The sequence below is a fragment of the Psammomys obesus genome, unplaced genomic scaffold (assembly GCF_907164565.1).
Source record: "Psammomys obesus unplaced genomic scaffold, mPsaObe1.curated_primary_1811, whole genome shotgun sequence".
In the NCBI taxonomy this organism is placed as follows: domain Eukaryota; kingdom Metazoa; phylum Chordata; class Mammalia; order Rodentia; family Muridae; genus Psammomys; species Psammomys obesus.
This window is the reverse complement of record NW_026592118.1, coordinates 10,461,095-10,476,573: the sequence shown is the minus strand read 5'-3', so window position 1 is coordinate 10,476,573 and position 15,479 is coordinate 10,461,095. Positions and strand designations below refer to the sequence as shown.

General features: G+C 45.1%; 1 protein-coding gene across 3 annotated transcripts in view; it reads left to right on the top strand.

Moving 5' to 3' along the window:
• The window catches only part of Dpp6 (dipeptidyl peptidase like 6), a 749,167-nt gene that overhangs the window by 627,775 nt on the left and 105,913 nt on the right, over positions 1-15,479 (top strand). The gene's annotated exons all lie outside the window — the stretch shown is intronic.

Below are 15,479 nucleotides of genomic sequence, written 5' to 3'. Positions count from 1 at the left end.
TAGAGCTTCAGGGACTCATGGATGGTAGGTGTGAGGACGCACAGGTGGCTAGGTTTGGGAAAATCGCGTGTGGCAGAGATGAATACTCATAGGTGGCAGGTGTGGACACTCACAGGTGGCAGATGTGGACACTCACAGGTGGCAGGTGTGGACACCCAGGTGGCAGCTGTGGACACTCACAGGTGGTGAGGAATAGGGGACTCACCAGCAGCAGGTGTAGGGGGTTTCACTGAGCCCATTGGTGCTTCTATGAAAGAAGAGGTGCTTCTGTGGGAAATTGTCTGAGTGTCCCCAGATGTGTGTGTCGCTCTACCCACTCCAAGGGTTCGGAAGTCTGTCTGCATCCGGGAGGGAAGGTGTTTTATTTGCCTTATTGGTGTGACTTAAGAAATAATTTATGTTGGCTCACAGTTTGAGGGTGCAGTCTACCACAGTGGGATAAGCATGAAGTATCTTGTCGCCAAGGTGACAAGAGCACAAAGTATCAGGTCGCATTGCACCCACAGTCAAAAAGCAGAAGGTGAAGGATGCTAGCTCTCAGTTTTCTTTCCCCTTTCTATGCAGTTCAGCACCTCATCCTAGGGAATGATGCCACCCACATTTGGAGTGGGTCTTATCACCTTAGTTAATCTAATTAGATTATCCCTTATAGAAGTGGCTGAAGGTTGTCTCTTTGGTGATTCTAAATCCGGTTGGGTTGACAATCAATTTTCACCATCACAACAAAATTGGGAAAGTAAATAAACCCTTCTAAAGAGCCTAGGCCACTAGGGTTGCTATAACCAAAGGTGACGAAAATGGATATCTAGACATTAAAATCTGTATTCCAGGTTTTGGGGAGTCTAAGTCAGGCACCAGAGAACAGTCTATGCCTGACAAGCACCCCCAGCCCCAGCTCACTGGCTCATTTTGATGTGTCTTCAAAGGCCAAGAACAAGAGGGTTTCCTCTTCTTCATCCTCTTTTTTTTTTTTTTGAAGCAGAGTTGGAGTTTATTAAAATGCATTTTATTAGTTCTTTGAGGATTTCATACAATGACTTTTGATCATATTCACCCACCTCCTCCAGCTCTTTGAGATCCACCTTCCTTTTCCCTTCCCATCTAATTTTGTGGAGTTTTGTTTCCCCCATCAAGGCCAATTTGAGCTACTCAAATATTCTTGGGCATGTGGCCTTCTACTGGAGTGTGTAGGCCTACTTGGAGCTACAGCCTTAAAGAAAACTTTGTTTCCCTCTGCCAGCAGCTGTCCACTGTCAATAGCTTCTAGGCTGGCTGTAGGATTGCATGCCAATTCCCCTCTCTATACTGGAGTTTGGTCTGGCTTAGGTTTACAAGGTCTTGCGCACGCCATCATAACCAACTGTGTGTTCATATATCCAGCTTCCCTGCTGCGTCCAGGAGACACAGTTTCCTTGTTATCACCCACCGCCTCGGGTTCTTACACTCTTACTATTCTTTCTTCCTTGATGATCCCCGAGCTGTGTGTCAGGGGCAAGGGTATGTCTGTTTTCTTTAGAGCTAAAAATTCTGCGCTCTGGAATTCTCTGCACCTTGGCCGGTTGTGAGTCCCTGAATTGTCATCTACAGCAAAGAGAAGCTTCACTGGTGGGGGTTGAGGAATGCCATGATCTATGGGTGTAACTGTAAGTCATTAGGAGTCGGTTTATTATGTCCATTTAGCAGAGTAATAATAGGAGATTTTCTCCTAGAACCTCTGATCTGTCTAGCCATGGGTTCTCATATAAGAAAAAACAAGTATGTGTCCAAATGATTGTTTCCAGCTCCATCCATTTGCCTGCAGATTTTATAATTTCTTTTTTCTTAATAGCTAGGAAATATTCTGTTGTGAAAATGTACCACATTTTTATTATCCACTCATCAGTTGATGAACATCTAGGCTGTTTTCATTTCCTGGCTATTGTGAATAGAACAGCAATGAACATGGACAAGCAGGTAGCTCTATAGTAGAACATAGAGTTCTTTGGGTATGTGCCCAAGAGTGGTATAGCTGGGTCATATGGCAGATCTATTTCTTTTTTAGAAAAAGATTTTCATAGTGGCTGTAACAGTTTGCCCTCCCTCCACCAGTGGGTAAGCCCCTTACCCTAGAACATGAAAGCATTTGTCATCATTAGAGTGTGTGTGTGTGTGCGCGTGTGCGCGCGCACTCGCTAATCACACCTGTGAGGTTCCACCTAGGGACTTCTGAACCTTCTTAAACCATCACCTGAGAGGATCAGGCTGCCACATGTGAATCTGAGGACACACATAGCTGTGGCACCTCCCAGCACTGTGCCACAGATGAATCCAGGGAGGTAAATGGACATGTGATCACTGCAGTCTGAGGCTGGCTGCTCCTTTAGAAATACAGATGGAGACAGTGTCTACCCACAGCCCCATCCCTAGACTTAACTGACAGTTTAAAGGTGGCTTACCTCCTGGCCTGAGATCACATGCATATATGGTGATTTACCCCAAGTTGGGCTGGGAAGGATCAAGGACACTCTCAAGCTTCATGGGGCTGATGTCATTTCCTCCTAGAGCTATACGTTTCTCAAGCCTGGACTTCTGTCTAATGGGAGTACATGGACTGGAGGAGTGATAGGACTTCCCATCACAGCTCACTGAAAATCTCAACTTTCAGCAGATTGGGAGCACAGCCAGGTGTGCCATGCTCCCCAGATCATCCTAGAGTTCTAGTCACCCCCCTTCCACGTCCTCCTCAGCACTCTCTTCTGGAGATCCCCCCACCGTGTTTCTGTCTGACAGACAAGCTGGTACTTGCACAGGCCAGGCCAGATCTCCAACAGTCTCCTGAGGGCCCAGCTCTGCACAGAGCTCAGATCACTCCTGAGAACCCAGTTCCTAGTTGCCTTCTAAGACCGGGGAGTCAACTCTGAGACTCTGTTCCACATGACACCCTGGACCCGTCCTGAGGGAACTGATAGAGTGAAAGAGATGCTGGGCTGGCCTGCTCTGTGCAGAAATGACCCAGGAAACAGCAATCTGAGTGCTCCCCAGCGCTGGGAAACTGTTAGTGCATGCTGTGAGTGGCTTCACCCAGCATCTCCATCCCAGGAGGCTAGTCAGGAAAGCAGCCCTAAACCATAAACTTACCTCAAATGTCAGGCGATATTCTTAAGATTTCTTTGGTTACTTCTCTGTGCAGAGATTGGGTATGGATTGTCAAGATGCCTACATGTGACACCTTCCAAATCAGGATGGAGCCTGCTATCTTTCTTGCTGGGAGTGGAAAACTGAGTGGTCAGTGGCAAGGTTGTGGGATCACAAGAACCCAGACAGAAGGTTCAGCTTAACCTTGTAAAGCTCTTTCACCTCCAAGAACTCACCATGTTCAAATAAGACACTGGAGGAACCCAGTGAGGCTGTGATCAGAATGGATTTAGCACAACATGGCAACTGGCAGGCACTTGAGTGTCTTATAATTTAAAAAAAACTGTTATACTAACAGTGGCTGTATTCATTAATGTTGTTTTAACTTAGTCACTTTTATTTTTATTGCAAAGGAAATAAGGTATTATCTGTTCTCATGTCATTCTGTTCCTGTAATAAAGCACTCTGACCCAAAACAAACTAGGGGATTATTGCTTACGGGTTAAAGCCCATTGCTGAGGAAACTCAAGGCAAGAACTCAAGCAAAAACGTGAAGCACAGTCCATGGATGACTACTGATTACCGTCCTGCTCACTGCCTTGTGCCTTTCTTAAATGCCCCAGGACCACCTACCTAGGGGATGGTGCCTCCCACAATCAGCGGGGCCCTCCTACACAAATTAACTATCCAGGCAATCCCTCACAGACATGCCCACAGCCCAGGCCTCAGCTGAGGCTTCCCTCTCAGGCTACTCTCAGTTGTGTCAAGTTGGCAATTAAAGCCAACTATGGCAATATATGTCTGAAAGATAAAGATTGTAGCATCAAGGCACCGGTTCCCAGGTAGCCATTCTGCCACAGTGTAGAAACTGTCTGTCCCGGACTTCATGGGAGGCCAGTGCAAGCTAAGCTCCTTGATGGCCACAAAAAAGGGCCTCAGCTCACGCTGTAACTAATCTTAATAGCACCCATAGCCAGGAGGTTTGAAACAGCTTTCTCAGTATCTCCCAAAAAAAATAAAAAATTCATTGCTTTGCCATTCCAGTTAAGCTTTTCTTTAGCAAATCCATTGAAAGGATTCTTTATTTTCTTTGGGGGCATTTACAAGAAATCATGTAGATATGTTAACAGAGCCCCAAATATTTTAAATCAATCTCTCAGTGATGGGGCAGCTTAATCTGCTTAGCCTTGTTTCCTGGCAGGTTCTGTATGCTGATGCTCAGACTTCTGAAACTGGGAACCTGGGAGTCCTGGGGCAGAGAGTGTCCTTTTTCAAGAACAACAGAAAAAAACTTAGAAGATTGCCTTGGCCTAATCAGTGACTTAACTGTTTCACGTTCAGGCTCTTCCTTCAGAGCGTGCTGCAGGAGAATGGGAGAACTCACCCTCAGAACATTTGCCAGGGGCCCTGCTTGCCTGGAAGGGTTAGTTCTTAGATACAACCAAGGCATAGTAAATAAGTAGAATACTGCAGTCTGCAGATTTATTGGCAGCAAGACACCACATTGATTTTTGTTTCCCAAAAACAGTCTCAGACATATTGAACACTTCAGAATGTTGGAGGCAGGAAAAAAAGAGGTAGGAAGCGTGGGGCTGCTCGGAATTGCCGTCCCTTGAGCACAAAACTCTCCTGCTGGTAGCTTACCAGCTGAAACCCAGGCTCTAGGCTGGCTGTGTGCCCCACGCCATCTGCTAGGTGATTTTGCAGGGCTTGTAGGGACCAGAGACTAATTTTCACAAACAAAATATGCATCTTTTGTCCTCTGAGGAAATGCCATGTACCTATGTGGGGTCACAGTTGAATAGAAAGAGAAAGACAACTTGATAGTATTGGCAGTTTTAAGTTTTACTGAACTTGGTTCTCTACAAACTAAATTTAAGGTGTTACTAGAATATTCTGAGGACTGTGAAGGAATGTTCCTTGAAGAATCTGTGCTTTGAGCAAGGCTTAGTGAGTCAAAATGTTCCCGATATGAGAGCATTTGAGCAGAGAGTTGTAATTATCCAAATTTTTACAAAGGTTCTGTTACCATGGTTACAGAGCTACTTGCTACTCTTTATTTATAAAGTACTGTCAGCTCATTTTCATCCTTATCAAGTTCAAAAGCTAACAAGGACCAACACAAAATTGTTGCTGGTAGTTTTCTAATAGCAAGAATTTAAACCCCTAAATGTTCCTATTAAGTGATGAACCATCCATTACTCTACTACAAAGCACAGATGCTTAAGGACATGCCTGTCTCAGACAATGGTCATGTCCGGTCACCATTAGATGGCCTGGGGTCTCCTGAGAATGGCCTCCCTCCCTTTGTGTATAGGACTAGGAACTCTCATCCTAGTTCATCTGAAAGGACAGGGAGAGACCAAGGTACCATGAACTTGAGAAGCTAGTTACAAAACACAGCCTGGAGCCATAAGGAGGCTGACACAGCCCAAACCTCAGAAAGTGGTTTGGACGGCATTTACTTAGTTTTTTAAAGTCTGTTTTGGAATGGATGACATCCCAGGGCTGTCCTTACTAGTCCAGGGCGGTAAAGTGCTTAGATCATGGGGTCAGACCAAGAGACACTGTTTGGCAGGGCGAAGTTACCCAAATGGGTGTGGCAGGAGCCTGTTTACAAATGTTGGGACAGTGTATGCTCTGTTGTGTCCTCTGCAGTTCTCTAGGAAACAAGGTAGAGGGAGGGAACCTGCGGCTCTAAGGCCAAGGTGGTCCTCTTCCCCACCTACAGTAGCTACAGAAACGATGAAGTTAGTGTTGACCTCTCTCACTGGTTTGGACCTCCCGGCTAGACTGCTTCCTAGTCACTGGCAGCTGCTGTCTTTAGGAAACCAAAGTCCCCTGTGATCAGTTGTAGAAATTCACTATTTTGAAAGCCATATTGTCTCCATCTGTGATGTCTAGAGGGGGCTGTGAAAGGAAAATTAACAGTGGAAACATTTGAACGCAATCAGTATTCACCAAGCTTTCTGCCCCCGAGGTGCTGCACAGCAGAGCAAAGGAGAAATGAATTAGCCATGTTTGAGCAGGAAGCCTAGTGCACCCAGGATTTAATGTAACTGAAAAAAGCAGTTTTCAATGCCTGACTCCAGTCTCCAGTTCCATACAGTGCCACTGGCCTCAGCTCTAACAGCATAGTGACTGTATCTTGTGGAGGCACAGAGGAAAGATGAGAGTTAAGTAGAGGCTCATTCTGCTATGACAAGGGGTGGAGTGAGATGGTGGTTCCTTGCTCCTCTGCTTTCTCTGAGCCAGTGTCAGCTGGAGTCACATGTTTAGGTTTTGCACAGGTCAGCCTAAAAGCAATGGACTAAGGCAGGGGTCAAAATCAAAACATAGTGTAGAATGTGGCAGCCATATCCAGGGCTAAGACAACCAGGGTCCTCCTCATCACCATTCAACTTTCCTGTGGATGCCTCCTGTCTGTCCCTGAGTCCTATCAAACCCTTCCCCACATCACCTCTGTTCTTGCCTTTCCATCCTGTCACTTTCACAACTCCAAAACTGAAATGTGGGTGTGTCTTCAGTGACAACAACTCATTTGCTTACACATCACTCTTTTTTTTTTTTCTGAGATCACAGGAACACTGCTCCCTTCTGCTATGATGCCACCATGCTCCCATCTCATCCAAATTTTTTTTTTAAAAGACTGTCTCATGGCTACTGATTCTTTAGTCCAAAGAATCGCAGTGCAAAGGAGCTAAAGTACAGAACATCTGTTCTGGGAGAGCCAGCTGTTTCTGTAAGGGACCAGATAATAAATTGCTTGACTTTGGCAGGTGATGATTTGTCAGCACTCGATTCTGTTATGACAGTGAATACGCAGCCGTATGCCCCAAGAAAACAAATGACATGGCTGTGTGCCCTCCCTCCCAAAAAAAATTATGGACAATGAAATTTGCTTCCATGTAATTCTCCCACATCATTAAGTCATCACCCTGTTTTTCACCTAATAAAAAACAAAGCCAACGCTAGAGAGTGAGTTGGGGGATGGCTCAAGAGTATCCATGTAAACGCCAGCCAAGCATGGAGGCTATCTGTGATTTCAGCACTTGGGAAGTAGAGAGTTGGGGAGATGCCAGTGAGCAGGCTAGCTGGCCAGACTACCTGAGTCAGAGGAGTACAGGTCATCAGACCTTGTCTCAAAATATAAGATGGAGAATAGTTGGGAAAGACAACAGATGTGAACATCAAGCCTGTGGGCACATACCTGTACATGAGTACCTACCACATATGAACATACACACATGCATACACCATACATACACAGACACAAACACACATACACAAACACTCATAGCATTTGTCACCCTTTGTCACTCAAGCCCTCTAGGTCAGGATGACACTAATCCCTAAGGCCAATCAGGGACCCAGGCGTCTCTTCCATCCCCCTTCACAGGTATCACAGACTCACCGTGGACAAGGAAACGTTCTGTGGAGACACGGGCTAGATAGTAGGTGCTAGGGCTGCATATGGCAGTACACCTCTACTCATAACTCACTGTCTGAGTGTGCCATATCCCTACCCTGGGGTGCCAGAGTACCATGAAACAATTGGTCAGGAAAAGGGACAAACAAGCTTGAGAAGCCATTCTGCACTGGTGTCCTTGTGTGTCTGTGAACAAAATACATGATGGAAGCAGCATAAGAGAGGAACGTGTTGTGTGGGAGCAGGGCTCTTGGAAAATTTTTCAGGCCATCACCTCAGGGAAGACATGGCCGAGAGGCTCCATCTGTGGTGGCAGAAACAGGAGATAATGGCTGTTCACATCATTTCAGACCAGGGAGCAGCCTGGGACCAAAGGCAAGTCTTCCACCAGCCAGGCCCAGCTTTCAAAGGATGCACTGCCTTCAAAACAAGGACAGACCTTCCCATTTCACATTTGACATTTCACTGTCAAACCCTAAGACTCCTCCCTGGCCCCATAGGTTCCTGGCCATCTCATAATACAAAATGCAGCCAATCCAAATTCAAGAGCCTCAAGTCTTAACAGTCTCAACATTGTTGAAAAGTTCAAAGTCTCTATTGATATTCAAAACCATCTCTCAGCTGTGGGCTGCACAAAGTTAAAATTATCATTACAAAGGAAGAATTGTGAAGATGGCAAAGAAATATTGGACCAAACCCTAGAAGAACTCTCTTTTCAAATGAGTCTTTCAATTTTATGTTCTGGGACCATCAATGGCTGTGGTAGTGTCCTCAAGACCCATTTTTTATGATCCTCGCACAAATGATGTGACTCTTTAGTGGCACTAATCTTTGTAACAGTGTCTTAGTTAGAGTTACTGTTGTTGTGATGAAAAGGCATGAAAGCATCTCATACATTTCTTTATCATCAAAAGGAGTGAGGGCTAGAACTCAAGCAGGGCAGGAACCTGGAGGCAGAAGCTGATGCAGAGACTATGGAGGAGTGTTGCTTACTGGCTTGCTCCCTTTGGCTTGCTCAGCCTGCCTTCTAATAGAACCCAGAACCACCAGCCCAGGAATGGAGCCACCCACCATGGGCTGGGCCCTCCCCCATCAACCACTAATTAAGAAAAAGACCTACAGACTTGCCTAGAGCCCAATTGTATGGGAACATTTTCTCAGTTTCGGCTCTCTCTTCTCTGATGACCCTAGCTTGTGTCAAGTTGACATAAAACTAACCAACACAAACAAGTATAGCCATTTTGTCTGTGCTTGATGCTTGCTTTAACTGCATTAAACACTCTTTTCCTGGCTCATTCTCAAATCCTTCTATTCTGTGTTTTGTTGGGATTATCACTGTATATCTGGCTAAAGGCAGCAGTAATAACCATGCCAGATGTTATGAAAATGTTAAGAAAATGCCCTACAGGCTTACCTATGGCACAATCGTACGAAGGCATTTTTCTCAATCAAGGCTTCCTCCTAGTTTCAGAGGGCTTTGAAGCCATCATAGTGAGGAAGGCATGGCTGGGCAGCTCCATTCATGGCAGTAAAGCATGCAGAAGAAAAAAAATAATAACCTTTAAACTGTGGTTCACCAGGAAGCAGAGAGAGCTCTATAAGAACAATGGTGTGCGTATAGCCTTCCAAGGCCCATCAGTATTAATCTACAACCTCCATGCAGGCCCTGCTAAGGGCTCCACAGTCTTTAAGATAACAGCACCAGATGGGAGCCAAGAGTTCAAAACATGAACCAGTTTGAGGGTAGAAGTCAGATCAAATGGATTCACTGAAGAATTCATCATTGTCGATGGTCTTGAAAACAATAAGCATCAAATCTAGTGACCAAAACAGAAGATGGAGTTTCTGGAGAGCTGTCGTGGGAATCTCAGAATCAATGGGATCCAGGCTCGAACTTAAGTGTCTCGAGGAACCCAGGGACTGGCTGGCTGGGATCCTGTTCTGGGGGTAGAGAATATGGGGGATATGTTAGGAGGGTTGCATTGCCTTCCCTGTTCACCAGTGCTGTGGTGTTCTGAGGTTGGAGGTGATTCATCCCCTACTGGGCTACCCAGACAGACATTTCCAGGGGAAGTAGGGTTTATAGCTTTCTTATGCAAAATCAGTTTGTTTCACACTTCAGGAATAATAGCCTGGGGGCAATCCAGAGCTTCAGCTTTTATTAACTCTTCAGTGAGGAGGTGGAAAAATGCCTTGAACACCTTGTGTAAGCTTCTTCCTTGGCAACTATATATATTATTTTGTCCTCTGATTTCTTGCTTTTGTTCCTTTTTTCATTCTAGAAGCTTCAGTATAGTGGATTGTATAACTCTAAAGTCCCATTTCAATGTTTCATATATATATATATATATACCAAATACCATATATCAATACTATATATCCACTATATACTATAGTGGATGTATAACATTTCTAATGTTTCATATATATATAGTGGGTGTGACCCAGTGTCTTTCCAACTTCCAAAAAGAAACATAGTTATCATCCCTAAAGACAAGTAGGATGCCATTCCCAGCAGCCGCATGAGGCACAGAAATAAGATAACTGCAAACTCCTGGTTCTTGGAAATTAAGGCTGCATCTACATTTGATACAAGCCAATACAGGCTTGGAGGGTTTTAGAAAGATTACTAATCACTTTGACTCAATATAAATAGATGGTCTGTTCGAATATGTAAAGAAGAGCAATCTGAGGGAACACAGGAATAAGTCCCCTTAAGGTTTGAGAAATCTTGCTGACAATTAATTACTCAATCTCAAGAGCATTGGGTAAATGACGTGTGTTCAATGTTTATATTTTTTATTAATTACAGTTTATTCCCTTTATATCCCACCTGTAGCTCCCTCCCTCTTCCCCTCCCAATGCCATCCTCCCTCTTCTCCTCCCATGACCCCTCCCCCAGTCCACTGATAGGGAAGGTCCTCCTCCCCTTCCATCTGATCCTAGTCTATCAGGTCTCATCAGGACTGACTGCATTGTCTTCCTCTATGGCCTCCTGAGGCTGCACACACACCCCTCGAGGGGGAGGTGATCAAAGAGCAGGCCAATCAGTTTATGTCAGAGAGAGTCCCCGTTCCCATTACTAGGGAACCCACTTGAACATTGAGCTACTATGGGCACATCTGTGTAGAGGTTCTAGGTTATCTGCATGAATGGTCCTTGGTTGGAGTATCAGTCTCAGAAAAGACCCGTGGCCCCAGATTTTTTTGGTTCTGTGGCTCTCTTTGTGAAGCTCATGTTCCCTCCAGGTCTTTCTATTTCCCTCTTCTTTTATAACATTCCCTGCACTCTGACCAAAGTTTGGCTATGAGTCTCAGCATCTGCTTTGATACTCTGCAGGGTAGAGTCTTTCAGAGGCCCTCTGTGGTAGGCTCCTGTCCTGTTCCCTGTTTTCCCCCTCTTCTGATGTCCATCCTCTTTGCCATTCTGAATGAGGATTAAGCATCTTACCCAGAGTCCTCCTTCTTAATTAGCTTCTTCAGGTGTACAGATTTTAGTAGGTTTATCCTATATTATATGGCTAATATCCACTTATAAGTGAGTATATACTATGTGTGTCTTTCTGCTTCTGGGATACTTCACCCAGGATGATCTTTTCTAGGTCCCACCAATTGCCTGCAAACTTCATGATTTCCTTGTTTTTAATTGCTGAGTAGTATTCCATTGTGTAAATGTACCACAATTTATACATCCATTCCTCAACTGAGGGCCATCTGGGTTGTTTCCAGCTTCTGGCTATTACAAGTAAAGCTGCTACAAACATGGTTGAACAAATGTCCTTGTTATGTACTTGACCTCTTTTGGATATATGCCTAGGAGTGGTATAACTGGATCTTGAAGAAGTGCTCTTCCTAATTGTCTGAGAAAGAGCCAGATTGATTTCCAAAGTGGTTGTACAGGTTTACATTCCCACCAACAATGGAGGAGGGTTCCCCTTTCTCCATCTCCTCTTCAGCATGTGTTGTCACTTGAGTTTTTGATCATAGCCATTCTGATAGGTGTAAGATGAAATCTCAGGGTCATTTGATTTGCATTTCCCTGATCACTAAGGATGTTGAACATTTCTTTAAGTGTTTCTCTGCTGCCATTTGATATTCCTCTATTAAGAATTCTCTGTTTAGCTCTGTACCAATTTTTTAATTGGATTAGTTGATCTGTTGCTGTTTAACTTCTTGAGTTCCTTATATATTCTGGATATTAGCCCTCTGTCAGATACAGGGTTGGTGAAGATCCTTTCCCAATCTGTAGGCTGTCATTTTGTTCTGATGACAGGGTCCTTTGCTTTACAGATGCTTTTCAGTTTCATGAGGTCCCATTTAGTGTTGATCTTAGAGCCTGTGCTGTTGGTGTTCTGTTCAGGAAGTTGTCTCCAGTGCCAATGAGTTCAAGGCTCTTTCCCACTTTTTCTTCTAAGAAGGTTAGTGTGTGTATCTGGTTTTATGTTGAGGTCTTTGATTCACTTGGACTTTAGTTTTGTGCAGGATGATAAGTATGGATCTATTTGCATTTTTCTATCCAGTTAGACCAGCACCATTTGTTGAAGATGCTATCTTTTTTCCATTGTAAGTTTTGGCATCTTTGTCAAAAATCAGGTGTCCATAAGTTTGTGGGTTTATTTCAGGGTCTTCTATTTGGTTTCATTGATCCACCAGTCAGTTTCTATGCCAGTACCATAATGTTTATAGTTTTAAGTCTTTTAAATTATGCATTGGTTGCAGGAATAAGATAGATACATCTGCACCTTGGAGAAGCATGGAGAAATTTAAAATCTACAGTAGATACACCTGATACATAGTGGCACATAAGCTGGACCTGAGCCTTAATTATTTTGTCCACTGCTTCCTTGCTTCTTTGAGCTTTTGTTTCTTTTTCTCATTCTAGAAGCTTCACTGTAGTGGACTATATAACTCTAAAGTCCCATTTCTAATATTGGTTTTCCTTGTCTAATAGTTCCAGGGACAACATGATGTAATGATGGAGCTCTATGCTCATGCCTCTTGGTTTTAGGGGTGTTCAGCTTTCTCTAGTTCTACTGAGCCACTCTGGAGGCAGAAGTGTCCTCTGACCAGATAGACCTGGGCCATGCACAAGGTACATGGATCTCCTAAGAGGTGCTGAGCAGCCAGGTGCAGAATTCTGCCTCCACAGGTCCTACAGAGTGGCTGCTAACTTCTCCCACAGGAAGGACCTGTCCTCTCTTTCTGCAGAAACAAATATATCTGGCAGTCAGTTTACTAAAAGAAGAGCAGTTAGCTCTGCAGGTGCCAACCCCGTAAGGGATTGGAGTTTTAAACAGATGTTACTGGAGGACACTTCTGGGAGGACTGGGGCTCTGTACCACCCTGACTGGCATTCTGGCACCATGCCTATACTCACTAGGACTGTCTCTATGGATCTTCTCAGAACCACACTTTTAACCCCTTCTGCTGAACATGGCCATCTATTAAAAGTGACACCTCGTCCACCACTGTGTGGCCCCCCTTCCTGTGTTTCAGCCCAGTAAGAGGGGTGAGAAATTTAGGTAGCAAGATGCACCCCTGGAGATACAGGAGGTACTTACTGTGACCCTTGTTCATCCAGACTTGCATTTCAAGTTTCTGCCAGGATGCCAGCCTCTGATTAGCCACTGAGGTTCAGCAAAATGGATGCTTGGTGAAGAGGAAAGAGGAAAAGGAAGAGCTGGGCATGGTGGTGCACGCCTGTGATCCCAGCACTCTGGGAGGCAGAGGCAAGTGGATCGCTGTGAGTTCGAGGCCAGCCTGGTCTACAGAGCAAGTCTAGGACGGCCAAGACTACACAGAGAAACCCTGTGTCAGAAAACAACAACAACAAAAAAAATCAAGGAAAAGAAAGAGGAAAGGGAGATGTCAAGGACCCTTTCCTCAATGACAGTGGGAACTCAACCCAACTAGGAAGCAAAGCCAAACCACGTGTATCAACTTCTGTGATCACTCAGGCATTTGTCTGAGTGATTTGTGCTGGCATTTGTCATCTCCAGGGCCCCAGCTGTTGGCTGTAATTCCTACCATGGAAAACAAACACCTGCACCTGTAAGTTATGAAGTTTGTGTAGCAAAAGATGGCATTTTGCCACACCCTAGCTACATAGCATACATCCCCAATATATCGACACTTTGGGGAAAATGATATAGTCTTACTGTAGAATGAAACTAGAAAACCAGGCAACTATCAATCCAGTAATCCAAGAAGTAGCCTGCCAAAAAAAAAAAAAAAAAAAAGTTTTTATTGCTCCATGCTTTCTTCTATCAAGGTATTATCAGGACATGTTTTCCAGACTCTTCCCGTATGTAGCTGTCTTTTATTACAGCTTTAGATCTGGGATCTTGGGAAGTGTGAGCCAACCCAAGCTTCTCCTAATACAGAGATGTAAAAGCAAAGAGGGGAAATTTGGCTTTAAAATGGTTGTCCCCATGTCACCCATCTTGGAGATCACACAGCTGTGATAAGCAAAATTTGCTTCCTCCAGGAGGGGCCACTGTGCCGGTTGACCTAGCTCTGTTCACAAAATCAGAGATTCTGGCCAATGACCAGTTCTCTCCAGGTCTGAGCATTTGGGAGACTATGGAGAGGATACTGGGGATTCTAAGGGACCCTTGGGCCTAGGAACACAGGGTACTCCTAAGGTTTGATCTCTGCTCTAGCAACGTACTCAACATGTCAGTCTATCGCTCCTCAACCAAGCTGAGCTTCCCTTCATGGTCTACAGAGGGCAAAACATGACATTTTGAATGGCTATGACCATGTGGAGAGACTAAGGCAGAGATGAGTGGGGTATGGGAGCAATTGCCAGCTGCAGCCCGCAGCACCCAACAGCACCTCACAGCACCCCACAGCAGCTCAGGTGGAAACTGAGATCCTACTTTGGGCTCCAGTTCTATGACTTTTCTTGAATCTTGCTGACAACTCCAGGGTTACAGGGGATGTGATTTTACTGTCTCCCTTCCAGAGATTTCCACATCTACTCTCTTCATGGGAGTGTGCAGCTGAGTCTGGAAAGCACATCATGAGGGACACACAGAACCAGGAGAGGTATTGGGGAGCGTATAGCAGGACCTTTGAGTCTGCTGGACCCAGCCACCTGGTCCCAGGCCTCCATGCTGCCTCCACTTCCCATAGCAAATAACAGTCGTGTGTGTGGGCACCAAGATCCCAGAAGGAGGGAGGGGTGGAGTTCAGTGGTTTCAGTACCTGCTAAAAGGAGACCCTGACAGGCCTAATGTGAGGGTGTCAATATTGTTCTTGCCTTTGGAATTTCAAGTTACTGTCCTGTGTAGGAGAATGACAGAGACCCTATATGCAGTGAGTGACTTTTCAGCGAACTGTCCACAGGTCTCTGAATGTCCCTGGTGATACGTGGATGTCTGGAAATGTGGAACCGGATGTGGCCCTGTTAGTAGAGACTTTGCCGAGCATGTGTAAAGCCTTAGCAGATTCCTCACAGGCCTGCATACAACCAGGAATGATGCTGCCATCCCAGCACTTAGGAGGTAGAGGCAAAAGGATCAGAAGCTCAAAGTCACTCACTGGTGCCTAAGTGAGCTGGAGGCCATCCTAGGCTGCATGAGGCCCTGTCTCAAACTCACAAGAGGATTCAGGCCAAGCCATGGACTTCAGCTCTGTAGAAGCTACTCCAGAAAAACCCTCACTAAAAATGTCCCCAGTCATAAAGAAGAGTGTCTGTTGCCACTTCCCCACACCTGCCAGAGCCTTAAAAGAGAATTAAGGCATCCATATAAGTGTCCTTGGACTTGCCCCAAAGCATGTCTGGCCTGGAAGGTGAAGATCTGTAGGAAAAACCAAAACAACCCCAGCAAAGGAATGAAAGCTAGAGATGCTGCCACCTGGTGGCTACCTTAGGCATGTGCAGAACAGACTGCTGCTCTCAGGGAGTTGATTTGTGAGAATTTGCCAAACTC